This window comes from Motacilla alba, chromosome 2 (assembly GCF_015832195.1).
Source record: "Motacilla alba alba isolate MOTALB_02 chromosome 2, Motacilla_alba_V1.0_pri, whole genome shotgun sequence".
NCBI classification, from domain to species: domain Eukaryota; kingdom Metazoa; phylum Chordata; class Aves; order Passeriformes; family Motacillidae; genus Motacilla; species Motacilla alba.
The window spans coordinates 66,495,528-66,508,912 of NC_052017.1; positions in this window are offsets into that span (position 1 = coordinate 66,495,528).

Genomic DNA, 13,385 nt, shown 5'->3' on the forward strand with positions numbered 1-13,385 from the left:
TCTAATGCTGGCAGCATTGACAAGAAGAGTAGGACTTCAGAATAATTCAGTGGATTGTGATCTTTTACTCCACCTCCCCTCATTCTTGTGCTATTTTCATTCAGAAAAATGAATAATCTGTCATTTTTGCTCCTCGAGGGAAGTGTTCCTCTGTTTAAAAGGAAACTTTTCAGTGATGCATTAGTGAGTCCCATTTGTTTTCTCTAGGTTTATAGTTACTCAGGCAGCTATTTTAGAAAAGCTTTGCTTGGAAACCAGGGATATAGATCCAGATGAAAGTTAGGAGCCCAAAAATCTTCAGACAGGCATTTGCCAAAGCCCAGTGGGCTAAAGTGCTGAGCTTCCTTCAACTAGGATAAACTGTTCACCAAAGAAATCTTACCTCTTCCTTCTTTTCTTCATAAAGGAAAAAGGGGAGAAATGTACACTATCCTGACATAAGTGTGTTTAAGCATAGTCAAAAACTTCTGCAAGTTCAACCCATGATTTCACCCAGTCCAAACCAAACTGATTGCTTCTCACTAAGCCCCTTGTCAGTACATGCAGTGTGATGAAGTATTATCATTATCATAGAATGACAGACTCATTTAGGTTGTAAAAGATCTCTTAGATCATGAAGTGCAACCATGAACCTAGCACTGCCAAATCCAGACCTTATTTCCTCTCAAAAAAACAGCCACTCTTAGCCAGTTGCCCAGGGATGCTCTCATTACATCACTGCTATACAAAATAATTTCACTTAATTTGAAATGACATAAAGAGATCATTCCTACTGTGAGGTTGTGCTGTATTTATTGCAATACAATTAAAAATCTTTCCCCATGTCCTTCATGCCTATTAAAGCACTCTAATTGTACCTGCTAGGGGAGTGCTTTTGCAGAGAACTCTCTGCAAATTTGGTATCAGCAAAGTTGTGAGAAATCAAACCCCTTCTCTGGCCATCAGTGGGAGTAGCTGCAGTCCCAGTGATTAAGTAAGCAGCTAGTAAGTTACAAAGAAAACTCTTCATCTGACTGTCCTCTGACTCAGCCAAAAACAAACTTGCTTTATCTCTCCTTCTCCAGTCCAGGCCCCCTCCCTCAATCCTTTTCCACATCAACAAAGGAAAATGTGGGACAAGATGAAAGAGCAGGGCCAGGGCTTTCATTAGCATACCAGGCCAAGGAAAAAAAGGTAAGAAGCTCAGGGAAGGACTCAGTGCCCAATTCGTGCCTTGTAACCCATGCCAAGGAGTTCTATGTGAAGCAACACGGTTGGTGTGCAGCGTTTAATCACATTTAATGTTGCTGCCTCCTGCCAATGCCAAATGTCATCCTTCAACATGGTTTTCAGACAAGCTCTAGTTTTAATCCTGCCTTCCTTCTGACTCAAAAAGCACATGCAATAATCAGCACAGAAAGAGAGCTCATAAACCCATCCTGCTGAATACCTCTGTCAAAAGCTTTTTATTTGAAGCCATTTTATCGAACTGCCTGTCACATGGTTTTAGCTTTATTAATGTCTCTTCCTAAACCTCCTTAAGCATGTATTTTACTGCACCATGTAAAAAGGCAGGGGTTTATCAGGAGGTTTCAGTGCATACAGAATAATTTACAGCAGCTGAAGAGTGGGCCAAAATATATTTACAGTTCCACCATTTGTTACTTTTTATTACTGTGTGCTTTTTAATGTACTGTGTATTCAATCTGAAAAGACAGTATAATCCAAGCAAACAATACCATTAATGAGCACTGAATAATATCTTTTATACCACAGAAGGATCTCAGCCAAGGGACAAGACATTGTCACTTGCCTGCAAAGAATACAAGTGACACAACAGATAAAAGAGGGAAGGAGGGAAAATCCACATCATCACTGCAATCCCCAGTAAAATTTTCCTAGTTAAGCTGGCCAGGCAAGCTTCTGCTACAAAAATATTTTCACTAGTATGTTACATTTTGTTATGGATGAACACATTCTTTTACAGCTAGTCCTGACCTGCTACACTCTTGGCTGGCCCATATAAAAGCAGCAGTATCTTCCATTTCGGGAATGGATGGGGAGGAATAGTGTCTCCAGGTGATGTCAGGAGAGTCCAGTCCTTTTTGCTACAACGCCCCAGATTGTGACTCACCCCCATGGCTGTGTGTAAAACCAATCCTCCAGGATGTTGCTTCTATGAGTCCCATCCTACTCTTATCCCCTTTTTCCCAAATGGAACAAAAAGGCAAGGGACAGTTTCCAGCATATGCTTGTGTCTGCTGGATTTGACGATTTCTTTCATCCATTTCCTTACTTGAAAACCTTTTTATCTGGCTGAAGAAGATGCTGAGCAATCCCTCTCTGTGTGCCCAGCTCCCACCCAGGCCAGATGAGATCTCACACAGCAACATGGGATAGTGATAAAATTTCTTTCCCCAAGTTTTGCTTATCACACACCTACTAAGCTTCTGTCCTCTTCTGGAAAGAGGCTCCTACAGCACAAAGGGCACCCCAAACTTGCTTAAACCTTTCTACAATGCAGGAAACAGTACTAGAAAATTTGTGAATGAAGTCCTGCAGTGCTTTGCTCTTCCTATCTGCTCTTCTCTTTCCATTGATATGGAGCAAAAAGGGCTGCTGTGGCTACACAGGGCCTCATGAAAGAGCACAGGCAGGAGTGAGCTACGGTGCCTCCCTCTCTCCTCTATGTCACAGGTGTTGGTGGAAGCCTCTACTAGCTATCTATCATCCACCCGTCCATCCATCCATCCATCCATCCATCCATCCATCCATCCATCCATCCATCCATCCATCCGAATTGCCTGCAGATTTTCCCACCCCACTGATGACATCCCTCCATGGCCATGCTTCTGCATTCACTTTGCCTTTCCCCAGGGGTGACATCTCTCCTAGTAAATGGTGAAAGCTTCTTGTTTTTTATAACTCTTTAATTACCATGGCAGTAATCTTCCAGTAACTGACTTTGCTCTTCCAGTAATTACACCGTATGGGTATTTATGGGTGTAATGGACACATAGAACAACAGATCCACCAGAGTACCTATAAAAATGAGGATTTGTACTCCACCCAAACACTGATTTCAGTAAGCACATATGGACATCATCTCCCAGTTCAGTGAGGCTTTCCACAGACATTCTTGTGTTGCTCCTGAAGGCTCCATTTTCCCAGCAGAGCAGTGGTTTGACTGCCTGACACATTTGCTGGTGCTGCATTTGATGCTGGTGACCATTGCTTCCCTGTGACTGAAATGAAGTCCAGTCCAATCAATCATCATCATCATCATCATTATTAACTGATTTCCCCATCCCATCCTTTCCCCAGAGAGTGAACAACCAACCAGCCAAGCAGAGGGGTACCAGGCATCCTGCAGCACAGCCTCTTCCAGAAGAAACCTGACTTTTCTTTCAGAGAAGAACTGCAGATAGCATTTGCTTCCACACTTGCTTGGGGAATGCTTGTTTTCTCAGTGGCTGCACAATGCCCACGTGTGGAATACAGGCTCTTCTGACAAAATCAGATTTAGCAAAGGTCAGATACGCATTCATACCCAAAAAATATGCAGGAGACATGAATCTATTTCATGCAACCTCCTCCCTGCTACTTAGAGTTTGCAAACACACATCTGAGTGTTACGTGCATGCCCAAAGAGTCATAATCAGGTCAGAAATATCATCGTGGGACAGCACCCGGTGCACTGACTTAGAATGGAAATAACTAAGAAATAAGTCTGTTACTTTCTTTCCAAAATGTTAACACTCTCACGCTAAGTGTTGCACATTTGCATGTGTTCTTCTCTTTTAGGACACTTCCATATTTGTGCCAGCACTGCTGGATTTTGTAAATATGTTAACATTATTTGTATTATCTTCACTTCTCAGCCAGAAAAAATATCAAAAGGGATTTTTTCTTAATGGTCTAAATAATCAAAGCTGGATATGTCCTACATAGTAGACTCATGAGGTTTACATTAATGAATTGTGGTTGGAAGAAGGACATTTGTGGCACATTTTTACACAATTGAACAATTTTCACTGAAAGAGATGAAAAATAGTTGTTGGGGTTTTTTTCTTACAGAGACTCAAAAGCTAGAAAAATACCATCTGTTTTCATTAAAATTAAGAAACATGATATTTTCTGACCTTGTTCTGTATTGACTTTTTTTCTGATGAACCTCTTTGATCATAGTCGTTTTATACTTAATTTTAAATCAGCACAGACAAGGTCAGTACCTCTCTGCATAACAAAAATTTGTATTAATCCCTGCATTAATACCCACACTCATACTTGACAGGCCATACTTTTTTTGTGACAATGGTTGTGGACTGTATCTAGTATTGCTATCCAAGTACTAGTTAAGTAACACTTCAAGGAATATTGGTAATATTCAAGCCAAATGCTTTCACATGTGCCTACATGACACACACTCTGCTGCTAACAAACATGATAACTAAACCTTTCTGAGGGGTAGTCAGTGTATCTCAGATAACTGTGTGAAAATAAGAGAAAAGGGAGATGGGATTCCTGCTGTTTCTCAGCCTGTCCCTGTGGGGTTTCCCCATTTGCAAGGCCTTGAAAGATTGTTGCCTTCAAATCATCATGATCAAATGCATCCAAATGAATTTTCCCTGCTAATTCAGGCCTGAGTACTCACAAAAATGTTGGGGTTTTTTATTCCTATTTTGAAATCTCTTGCACAGGCTTCAGAAGAGGCAGCCCTCTGCATGTCTTCCTGCCATCTCCCAATAATTCACTACCAAAAGGAAACCACCAGAAAAAAAAATGGAGCTCAGATGTTTTGGAGGATTAGAGTTTTCCATCTTTTATGAAAAGAATTAATGAAAAAACACTATCCAGAACGACCATAAAAATAATCTTTTTTCTTCAGCTGGCTTTAATCTCTCCCTGACTTTCAGCAAGGACGACTCCCAGTGGTGGTCCCAGATCAGATGCTGTACACGAAGCAGCTGCATTTCAGAGCACAGTAAATCACTTGCAGATATCCAAATTGGCCACAGATGCAGAGCCAACTCATCCAGCGATGTACAGGACAGTAATGCTCAGGAAGCAACTTTAGTTTCATCAACTAAGGTAGCTTGGGTGACGCCTTTGCCTGAAGCACTGCCCTGGCTTTCTGTTGCAGCCAAAAAAAAAGCTGCTGAGTGTGGACAAATCATGGAAGAGATTAAAAAGTAGCTGAGCTGACGCATGTTCTTTGTATATCATCTTCTTTCAATGTACAATTCAATCCAAACTCCTCAGGCATCAGATGGTGAACTGGGGAAGTGACTTATTTTTTCCTCCATTATTAAAGAAAAATCATAATATGTTTCTGAAAGAAGTGATGCATGCCCACCCAAAAGCACCTCACTCCAAATTGCATAAACATTCAGGATAGCATATCTTTTTTTCTTAAATGTGCTTTTTGATATTGCTTCACAAATTGCATATGCAGAAAATGGCTCCATGTTCTCTTACAACAGACAGCTACAGCTCTGCCAATACACCTGCACAGAGCTAATGGGAAAGGTGCTTAGGGTTCCCTGGTATCAAAATATCCTGTGTGCCTCTTGAATTTCTCTGGACACGATAAGAGTACATGTGTAGCACTTCAGAAATTAAAATTTTTCTTTAATATCAAAAATAGGGAATGGAGATATTTCACATCTTTCAGAAGCTCCTCCTCTGGCTGAGCACAGTCATGCTACAACCTCCAAACCATCAAGAAGAAGCACTAATGATTTGCAAAGAGCCTGAGGTCAGCAACTAGTTTTTAAAGTATATAAATCAGAGGGGGGAAAAATAACTGGACAATTGTGGTTGTGATATTTTATGAAAATCCCTTTGCTAGGATTTTCTTCTCCTGAGAAGCTGAAGGGCCTCAGCTTCAAGTGTAAACACTTTGTTATCTGCGACTGTGGAATGCAGCAGGTGCTTTCTCGATTGGTCAATGTGAGATATTTCTACTTAGTGGCCAATCGAGGAGGCAGCAGCTCTCAGACTCTCTGGGAGTCACAGAACTTTGTTATTCATTCCTTTCTATTTCTGTCTCACCTTCTGATGAATCTTTCTCTCTGTTCTTTGTAGTACAGTTATAGTGTGGTCTTTTTTAATATAATATATATCATAATATAATAAACCAGCCTTCTGAAGTGGAGTCAAGATCTCTCCTTCCCTTCACCAAGTCCTAACTGCCCAGAAGACCCACGGTAATAAACAATTGTTTTAACTTCTGGTGTTTTGCAAACATGATGAACAATTGCAAATACCAATGTATTCAGTGGCATTCAGTTCAGGGGCAGGGGAGCTGACAGAAAGACAAGCAGTACCTTTTTGAACAGTCTGAGGCATCTGTCAGGCCAGAGTAAGGAGATTTATGTTAACAGGGGCTTCACTGTGCCATGAGTACAGGGCTTGATCTAATCCCTCCCTCGAGCCTGCTGCGAGCTGCAGGAGAAGCCCCTGGACTCCCATGGCCCGTGGGTCAGTACCACAGAAAACACAAGTCAAAACAACTTGCCGAGAACAAAGTAAAAGCAAAAACACATTGCCAAGAGATAGAGAGCTGGAACAGGGGTTGGTGCCTCCCACTTCTGGAGGAGCAGCCACAGCTGGTACCAAATGACAAGAGCCAGTAGTGGGTGAGGCATTTGTGATTCAAAGGGGTGATGGTGCCAGGGGCAGAAATGGAAGCCCAGCAAAGCCTCTGCTCTCCCGCCCTGAGCACAACAGCAGAGGAAGGAGTTAACACCACGTAGGTTTCGCTTTACTAAAAAGATTTTTGTTTTGGTTTGGTTTTAAATCAACATGCCTGCACCTGTCAGGGAGAAACCATCCACTCAGTACAATCACAGAGATCTAGAGGGCAGATCCTCAAGGATCATCCATCACGCCCTGCTCTGGAGGAGTTGAAAAAGTTGTAATAAACACAATGCAAGCAAGCAAAGGCTGGAAGGAGAGATCAAAGGGCTTACCCAGCATGCCTCGCTGTGGGAATGGGGAGCGCAGCTGCGTACATGAAAGGGTTACACCCAAAAAATGAAGATGATTGCCAAGCAGGGTGGAAAGAAAATCTGTTTACAATTGCAAAGCCTCATGCTTCCATCATCAGGTGTTACAGAGCAGGAATCGTTTCCTGCTAGGTTTTCCAATTAGCTTCCTTGACTTTTTTAAGCATGTAGTTTCCTTTCTTATTATTTGTTTGGAAAATTCTTTTCTAGACTACTGTTCCCATGCAAACCAAGAATTAAAATACAAACCCCAAAACACTCTGATGTCATTAGGATGAGCCGTATGCCAGTTCAGACAGGATCATAATAGAAAAAAACCCCAAAACTCTCAACTCTTTGCTCTGATTCAGGTTCACCTCTTCTGCTTCAGTGGTAACAAAAACAGTGATAACTTCCTGTGTCCTTATAGAGGGTCCAATTAATGGAATTATTTGAAGTTTTATCACCCTCTCCCTCCAAAAAAAAGTAATTAAAAAAGTAAAGCAAGTTGCTGTTGTTTCCTCTCTCCCAGAGCAAGTGCAAGTTCTGAATATGCCTTTATGTTTTCAAAGAAGTGGTCAATTTGAAAATAAAACTTTTAAAAATTCAAAGAAAGAACATATAAGTATTTTGAAAAACAAGAATCAAGACAACTACTGACTTAGTGATGGACAATATTTTGCAGTCTGAGAAGCTTAAGATTGGGTCTTCAAGAAGAATGTGTTCAGTGCTGGGAATCTGAGTTAAGAAAAAGAAAGGAACTGACAGGGAGCCCTTTCAGGCAGTACGTCACTGGGGATGAGGCAGGGCCTTTGCTGACCCTTCAGGCTCTTCGCTGGGAGGGAACTCAGACTCTTCCTGTTAAGAGATAAGGTTAAGAAAACCATCATCAAACAGCTGCATTGAAATGCTGCTAATAATACAGCATTCTGCTTTCCTGGGATGGTTTAAAAGCTTGTCATATTTTTATTGGACTTTCCAATGATGTCAGTTTGAGGCAGGGCTTAGATGAGTAATTGCTAAAGGGTGAGTCTAAAAAGGGTATAATTACTGAAGGGAGTGTCTGATGTGGGAAAGTGGCATTCCAGCTGGAAGAAGAGATGGGTCGATCTCTCCTGGGTCCTAGTGAACTCCCAGATGCTGCATGAGTATTCCCAGCCCCATGCAGTCAGTTACATCCATGCAATGCTCCTGACCTCAGTTATTCTTTAGCAATTACTCGGGCAGCAGCAATTTCATGTCCAACGCTGCTCTCTGTCACCATGCTGGGAATGCAGGCACATCTTGAACCCCTAAGATAGGTAACCCTCCAGTTATTGCATCAGGCCAGGGTTGCAAAACAGACAATTGCTGACTTCAGTAAGGTTGCATGGGTGTAACTGAGAATAAAATTTGGCCCGTAGCATTGGGTAGGGTTTCACCGTAACTTGCAAGAGGGATGGGGAGGAATCCTCCTTTTGAAATGGAAACACTACATCCCCTGCTGTCCATCTCCTGCCCACAAAAGTTGCTCATCCTCCTCTTACAAATGAGAGGAATTCCAGGTGTCATTCTATACATCCATCCTCTTTTAAACCACTCCTCCACACTCACCTCTCCCACAAATGCTGACAGCTACCAAAGCAGCCTGTAAACAGTCTGTACCAAAACTCCCTCGTAGCCCTGCACTGTGAAGCTGCTCCTACAGCCATGCCCATGGAGCCATTTCCTTCATTCAGCTTGTGGGTCTTGCCACTGACAAAGCCAGGAAAAGCTCTGCAGCTTTTTCTCTCAGACAAAGCATCACAGGCAAACTGCCCCAAAATGTACAACCACAAGGCAGTGGGCATCATCCAAGAACAAGCAGTTCAGTCTCCCTGTCTGGTGCAGCCTGATGAGCCCTGCCAGATCCTGTAGCCTACGAGCCGCTTGGTGATGTGAGGATATGGCTACCCTGGAAGTAAAACCACTCCTAACAAGCTACAGTTTTGATATGCGTGTTCTTAGCTGCTTCCCATGCGAATCCCTGTGTCTTCTGCCTGTACCACCCATCAAATCCAAAGCAAACTCCCAGAAATAATCACCCACGGGAGGCTTTTGTAAGAGCTGCTGTGTTGGTCTGGGAGCTTACATCTCTTCATGGCCCTGGCTAACATAACTGTGAGGTAGCAAAAAGCATCAGCAAAGAGTGGTCCAAGTCTGAAGGTGCTGTTATGGTGCACTGGCACCCTGTAGGCAGGCATGGCTGAGAGCATAGCACACACTGATCAATGACTCTATGCACTCTGCGCCTTCACGTTTAAGGATTTCAATTGTGTTATCTTATTTTTCTCCCTCGCTTGTCCCCTTTCCTTTTGGTACAAAACCATAGGTTCTCCTGGCAGCTCTCCCTGTACCAGCTACCTTCAGGATTTGATCAAAATGCACTTCACTTTCACATAAGCCTTGCCACCAAACTGATTTAATTTCTCTCAGCTCCCATCTCTAACACTTCACCATCCCAGCCAGCACAAAGCAAGAGAACATCACATCACCCAGCCTCATCGATCATCAAAAAATTGTATTCATTAAACATCTCCCAGAGCAATACACAGAGCAGTGGCAACAGCACCAACACTGTTGAAATAGTTAATTTATTTCCAGGTCACAGAATATTCTGAGTTGGAAGGGACCCACAAGGATCATTGAGTCAAACTCTGAAGTGAATGGTCCATACAGGGATTGATCCCAAAACCTTGGTCTGACCAACTGAGATAATCTCAGGTTGCTAATCCCATACAAATTGCAATCCTTTAATTCTGCACAGCACCACCCATAGGCAGCCACAGGGCACTTAATGTAATTGATGGGCTTCCTATAAAAGGGCCTGGCTGGTCACAGAAAGCCAACATCTCATTTCTATTTATTGAAGTTGAAATCACTTTGTAGTAGCATCTGTGGGCATTGCAACTCGTTTCCCCACATGAAAAAAATGATGACAGTGTTCCTAGTTCACCTGTGGGAAAGGAAATAGTCCATAAAATAAGTTTGACAGGGATTTGCCAGGATCTTGGGAAAGTTTTATATTTAAATACATGGAAAGCCAACACTGAAGGCAAGCTGAAACTGGTTTTTGATTCCTTTATGCAATAACAAATTTTGTCTGTCTTTTCTTCACTCTCAAATAAATAAACAGTTCCATTGCAGGCTGGAGACTGTTCAACTCTGAAGAAAGACCAGGGCTGGCTTTTCTCTCCACCATGTGTATAATGTTGAATGACATCTTAATGCAGTCACTTTGGATGGCTGAAAAGAGATCTTCACAAATAGGGTATTTTCTAATTTTTCAGGGCTATAAAGCTAGAAGCTCAGGGAAAGGAAAAAAAAACCCACTCAATGGATTCTTCAGAATTCATCTTTTAAATACTTTTAAAACAGCTTTGAAGGAACCACTTTCTTCTACTCCACCAACACCAATGTGCCAGAACATCAAAAATGTTACATGATCAAGAAACCCCTTCTTCAGCTGCAAGTTCCTCAGCCCCATTTTAAGTCAGGCTCAAAGTTCCATGCCTTCAGTTGAGCCTTCAGCAGGATTGAGCCCTTGGTCTGGTCCCTTCCCATCCCCAGAAATGACTCGCACCGTGTGCTGCACCGATGCACCTGATGTCAGGGAGTCAAGTCACTGCAAATCTGCCACCTCAGCCACATACTCCCACAGGGAGTGGCTTTTCAAACTAGTCAAAACTGCCCTGAGAAGAGTCTCCAACTCTCCCTGCTGTTCCTTTGTTCTTCCCCATCTGTAGCTGGCATGTAGCCCGTAGTGAATGTGAGGAGCTGAGACAAGGCTGGATCATTAAGGCAGGGGGACTGGAAAATACCAACTGGTCACAGCGTCCAGAGGAAGCAGTGGTGCAAAAGAGGCTGAAGAACCACAAAGTACAACCTCTTCTCCTCTTCAATTGCTTTTTCCCCTCTACTTTTGTCTCTCCAGACCACTGCTCCATCACTTGAGCTACCACCGAAAGAACGAGCATTCCCCATATTTGCCACTGTAACAGCCTCTTCATAGCCCAGAGAGACACAGTGTTCTGCAACACGTGCCCACTTCACACTCCACAAGCTCATGCCTGACTGAGGACACAGAATGAGAAACCTGACAAGGAGAGAGAACAAACAATTCCTTAAGTTTCTTTTCTAACAAGAAGCAAAAGCCTTATGTCAAATACATAAATTAGATTTTTTTTCTTTCAAACAGCAACAAGCAGCAAACCCTTTGCTCTCCAGTTCTAGTCAGTACCAGCCTTCATCTTGTCCTGCCAACTCGCAGCTCTCTGGGCTCTGTGCATCCCAAATGCAAACCCTGGCATGCAGACCAAAACTGGTCCTCTTACCACCTCAGAACAAACCTTACCCCAAACAACTCTACACACTAAACCTCACCTGAGCACTCAATCCTTACTAGATCTAGTGAGAGGCCTGCTTACCCAGCCCTCCCTGTCCAAACCTTGACTCCAACCTCCTTTGACTCTTTATAGGTCAACAGCAATCTCATGAACAGGACAACCTTAATTTACACACCATAAAAATACCCGTCTGCACAGTGAAGAATCCAGAAAGATACTACACCTTTTCAGACTTGCTGTCCACATTGCTAACCAAAGCACTGGTGGCAAACCTGCAATATCTCCCTGCTCAGAACTCAGCATCAAACATCCATTCAGACTTCACAGAGCTGCCCATCCTGAGTCTCATCCATCTTTCAGGCAACCCACAGCCAGGGCTAAAGATAGAGAGGAATGAACAGTGAATTTCATTTCTGGATCCTGGAAGTACCACCGAACTAGGCTGCTTCCAGACATTTCCAGCTTGGCAAGCTGCTGGCTCCATCTGATCATGGGTGTAGATTATGGAGTGAAGGGGCTGCAGAACCAGCTTTGTATCTTTCTTGTTTAGGTGCCAGCTGGGGCTGATCATACCTCCCAGAATGATGTCTGGGGAATACTGGACTTTCCAGTTTCAGGACAAGGCTAGAGCTGGAACTGGTGTTAACACTCAGGGCTGGAGGCACTAAAAAACCAGATCTGCCCCCAGACCCCAATAGGTAGGAGGCTGCAGTCAGCTACAGAGAATCAGCCCTGGCTGAGTCTGGGAGGGAAGTAACAGCCCAGAGCACAGGGCTCATGTTCAGCTTCAGGGGTTGAGGTTCAGATTAGGCAAAGGGATGAAAAGAATGGTCAAGAGCAGGAATGCCAAGTAAATGCTCTGAATCTCTAGCAGGTAACTATTAATCAGGCTTCTTGTCCTCGTGTTCCCATCACCAGCCTTCATGCCAGCCCTTAACCCAGTCCTAATGCCAGGAGAAGAGTCACTGGCCTTCCTTCATCCTGTTCTGCAGCAGCCTGCTGCAACCATAGCCTGCTGCCTTAGGGGGGAAAGAAAAGAGAGGAAAAAAGGAAACAACACACAAAACCCCAAGCAATACGTGCCAACTGCAAGCCCCAGCCTTGCAGCCTTTGCTGCAGACATGGATCTTTGGGCCAGATTAGAGAGATAGCCTTAAACCTATTGCTGCAGGCTAGGTCTACCATTCACACCGCTGCTTAGGAGAGCTTACAGTTCCAGGCAGGCTGCAGAGGTCAGAGGCAGGTTGTTGCATGTCAGGAAGAAAGGCCAAGTTTGTTCTTATGTCAGTTCTCAGAAAATAAACAACTATGGAGGGAAAAAAAAAACCAACAAACAAACCAGCATCTCCCAAAAACTCAAACTGTGTTTAGGGCTAGGGATTGTGGCAAAATGATTGCTACCTATTGCATTACACAAAAGATGGATGTTTATGCCTGTGAATTTGGGTAGCTGAAGAATGATATTCTTAATATTTTTTAGATTCTTACCATGAGCCTTCATCATTTGTACCGGGGGAAAGAATCCTCCTTGGCGTTTGCCATCTAGAACCTCTTCCTAAACTCAGCATTAACACCATTGTTGCAGACCTGGCCTGGCCCAGAACAAATTATGCCCCTATGTCCTCAAGATATAAAACTTAGTCCAAGAACCACAAATTCGGGAGAAAAAAAAAAAAACCTAAATAACATCTAGGTGCATGTACAACTCCATCAAAATTTATAGAAAGTTATGAAAATGATTGAAACATAATTAGCACTTTTGACTTATTAAAGGAGCCTTGGCACTTGCCAACAGTCTGAGCATGAACTTACTTCTCCCTCTAGAGGACATGGAGATGAGCACAAGGAACATAAGGTTATGTCAAGACCAGAAAAGTAATGGGATGCTAAAGCAAAGGGTCAGCATTTTTGCTTTGAAAGTCTACTAGCAGTTCAGAAGGACCAAAATTACAACTGTAAAAACAATGAGTCATTAAGTTAAGTGTTTATTTTTCCAGCAATGCCCTAGAAAGTTCAAAATAAGTTCTGAGTTAACTTTCTGAGTGAACCTGGT